This window comes from Neomonachus schauinslandi, chromosome X (assembly GCF_002201575.2).
Source record: "Neomonachus schauinslandi chromosome X, ASM220157v2, whole genome shotgun sequence".
NCBI classification, from domain to species: Eukaryota; Metazoa; Chordata; class Mammalia; order Carnivora; family Phocidae; genus Neomonachus; species Neomonachus schauinslandi.
This window is the reverse complement of record NC_058419.1, coordinates 113,861,025-113,864,603: the sequence shown is the minus strand read 5'-3', so window position 1 is coordinate 113,864,603 and position 3,579 is coordinate 113,861,025. Positions and strand designations below refer to the sequence as shown.

Here is a 3,579-nt window from a genome sequence, read left to right as displayed (position 1 = left end):
GTGTCAATACTTTCAGCACCATCTAGTTGTATCCAAGGCAAGACTTTGTGCAGAATCTTCATACCAGCAGCAGGAAGAGTGGGAACCAAATGAGCCACCACAGGCCACATATGCTTGGGAAAATCTTGGCCTCGATACAACCATGATGTACAGCCTTCTTTATCAGGACTAACAAAGTTCATCTGAATAGGTTATATGATGGACCCATTGCCTCAGTTCCCAAGCCCCTAGGGGACCAGAACACTGTTCTGAGCAAAGCATATCACCTTCCTAATTACAGGAAGGAGAACTTTTCCTGGTCATTCATGCTGCCATGTCCCCAAATTATTCTTGTACTTCACAGCTTCACAATATCAAATGGTGCTACCTTTTAGAAAACAAGCTTTTAACATGATTTTTTTTTCTGATCACAAATTCTAGCCACTTCCAAGAATTCAATGTCAACTCGAAATCTATGGTTTCTTTAAGGGATGTTAATCCCTCCTTATTGTTGGGTCATGTATACAAGCCCAAGTCCTGCCTGGCTCATTATGCCCCACTTTCTCTCTATGTAGCTCTGGAAATCCAACCTGGTTCAAAGTCAAACCAGTCTGGGTCATAGGTATTTTGAGTTTATCTTTGCAGCCTAAAAGTCTTTCATTTTCTTGTTAGGATCATGAGTGACAGCTTTGTGGTCAATATTTTTAAGACTTATGTCTGTAGGGGTGCCTGGGTGGCTCAGTTGGTTAAGCATCTACCTTCGGCTCAGATCATGATCCCAGGGTCCTGGAATCAAGCCCCACATCAGGCTCTCTGCTCTGCGGGGAGCCTGCTTCTCCCTCTGCCTGCTTCTCCCTCTGCCTGCCGTTCCCCCTGCTTGTGCATGCTTGCTCTCTCTCTCTGTCAAATAAATAAATAAAATTGTATTTATTTATTTGACAGAGAGAGATAGCGAGAGCAGGAACACAAGCAGGGGGAGTGGGAGAAGGAGAAGCAGGCTTCCCGCTGAGCAGGGAGCCCGATGCGGAGCTCGATCCCAGGACCCTGGGATCATGACCTGAGCCGAAGGCAGACGTTTAACGACTGAGCCACCCAGGTGCCCCCAAAAAAAACACTTTAAAAAAAAAGACTTATGTCTGTAATAACTGCTTTTATATTCCAGATTAATTTATAGCATCTTAAATAATAAATTATTTGATCTGGCAATCTCTTTATGAAATCTAGCATAATCTCAGATATACATGAGACATACTCTGAGTTTATAATTCTAGATTCTTAAAAGTAACTATGTTTTTCATTCAAATACATTTGTTTTTCTGGAGTTTGGGGGTAATTATAATGGGTTCATTCAAAATATTCATTACTGCTTTTCCCTGCTGATAGTGCTCTTGCAAACATGGTGAATGTTCCTAAAACCTGCTGGACTTTCTGTAAGAGGTGTGGCAAGCACCAACCCCACAAAATGACACAATACAAGAAGGACAAGGATGCTCTGTATGCCCAGGGAAAGTAGCATTATGACAGGAAGCAGAGTGGCTATGATTGGCACACTAAGCCGATTTTCTGGAAAAAAACCTAAAACTACAAAGAGAATTGTGCTGAAGCTTGAATGTGTTGAACCCAACTGCAGATCTAAGAAAATGCTGGCTATTGAGAGATGCAAGAATTTTGAATTGGGAGGACATAAGAAGAGAAAGGGCCAAGTGATCCAGTTCTAAGCTTCATATTTGGTTTTATGAAGACAGTAAGATTTTGAGGTTATGTTCAAAATGAAAAAAAAAATACTCTTTATTAAAACAGCACTTCTCAATCTCATAATATTTGATTAAAAAAAGAAATTTAATCTCCCTGAAAACAATTTTTGGCATTAAAATTCATTACATCTGTTTACATAGTTATGGGGAAAACTCAACAAAAACTACCAATCTATTTAACATCTTGTGCTTGATGAAGCACATTAGAACATGAAATACAACATTTTGGAACACAAATATACAGTCAAAAGACAGGTCCTTTCATCACCAGGCTGTGTTGGTACTTTTATAACAAATCTTATCACCCTCTCCCCATCCTTTGCCTTTCCATACATAGTCTATAAAACTATACTATTGTAAATTGAACTAATTAGGGAGGGAAAATTTAACACATTTGTGAAATGTGCGTTATAAATAAATCAATGCCAATGTGCTATCAGCAAAGGTCTTAACAGATCTACTCTACTTAATAAAGTAAAATAAACATAGTAACAGTTTACATGAGAATGGATAAAGTTCAAGTATCAGAAAATAACAATTCAGTTTAGCAAATATTTTCATTAAATTCTGAAAGTATTCTTTAGATCTATAAATTTAATGCACTTACTATCAAAATCCCAACTGCCTTTTTTTCCCAGAAATTAACAAACTGATCCTAAAATTCATATAGAAATGCAAAAAACAAACAAACATAATAGCCAAAAAAATCTGGAAAAGAAGAACGAAGTTGGTAAACCCACATTTCCCAATTTCTAAATTTACTGCAAAGTTACAGTAATCAAGACAGAACTGTAGAACTGGCATATGGATATATACATATTTATAATAATGGATTAGAATTTCAAGTCAAGAAATAAGCCCTTACATTTATGGTCAATTGATTCTTGACAAGAATGGCAAGTGGAGGAAAGATAGTCGTTTTCCACATCTGAAGATGGGACAACATGCAAAAGAGTGAAGTAGGACCCCTACCTCACACTATACAGAAAATTTAACTTAAAATGGATCATATACTGGGGCACCTGGGTGGCTCAGTTGGTTAAGTGGTTGCCTTCAGCTCAGGTCATGATCCCAGGGTCCTGGGATGGAGTCCTGCATCAGACTCCCTGCAGAGAAGCTCCCTGCTTCTGCCTCTGCCTCCCCCCATGAATAAATAAATAAAATCTTAAAAAAAAAATGGATTGTAGACCTAAATGTAAAAGCTAAAACTATAAAACACTTAGAAGAAATCACAGGCATACATCTTCATGCCCTCTGGTTAGGAATGATTTCTCAGATATAACACCAAAAACACAAGTGACAAAAGAAAAATAAATCAGATATCATCAAGATTAATAATTGTGTGCTTCAAAGTACACCATCAAAAAAGCAAAAATAAACCCACAGAATAAGAGAAAACATTTGCAAATCATATATCTGACTGATATCCAGAATATGCAAAAAACTCTTACTCAATAATAAAAAGACTAATAATTAAAAAGATGGGAAAAGGATTTGAATAGACACTTTTCCAAAGAAGATATACAAATGACCAATAAACACATGAAAAGATGCTCAAGATCATTAGTCATCAGGGAAATGCAAATCAAAACCACTATGAGATACCAATTCACACCCACTAGGATAGCTATAATCAAAAAGATAGACAATAACAAGTGTTGCAGAGGAAGTGGAAAAATTGGAACCCTCATACACTGCTGGTCTAAATATAAAATGGTACAGCTGCTTTGGAAAAACAGTTGGGCAATTCTTCAAAAAGCTAAAAATTGTGTTGCCATATGATCCAGCAATTTGACACCTAGGTATATACCCAAGAGAAACGAAAATGTAAGTCCACATAAAAACT

The 3,579-nt window shown here is 37.2% G+C and overlaps 1 pseudogene; it reads left to right on the top strand.

The window, feature by feature from the left end:
* The first annotated feature begins 1,375 nt into the window (after positions 1-1,375).
* On the top strand, positions 1,376-1,697 carry LOC110572542 (annotated as a pseudogene).
* Positions 1,698-3,579: the final 1,882 nt, after the last annotated feature.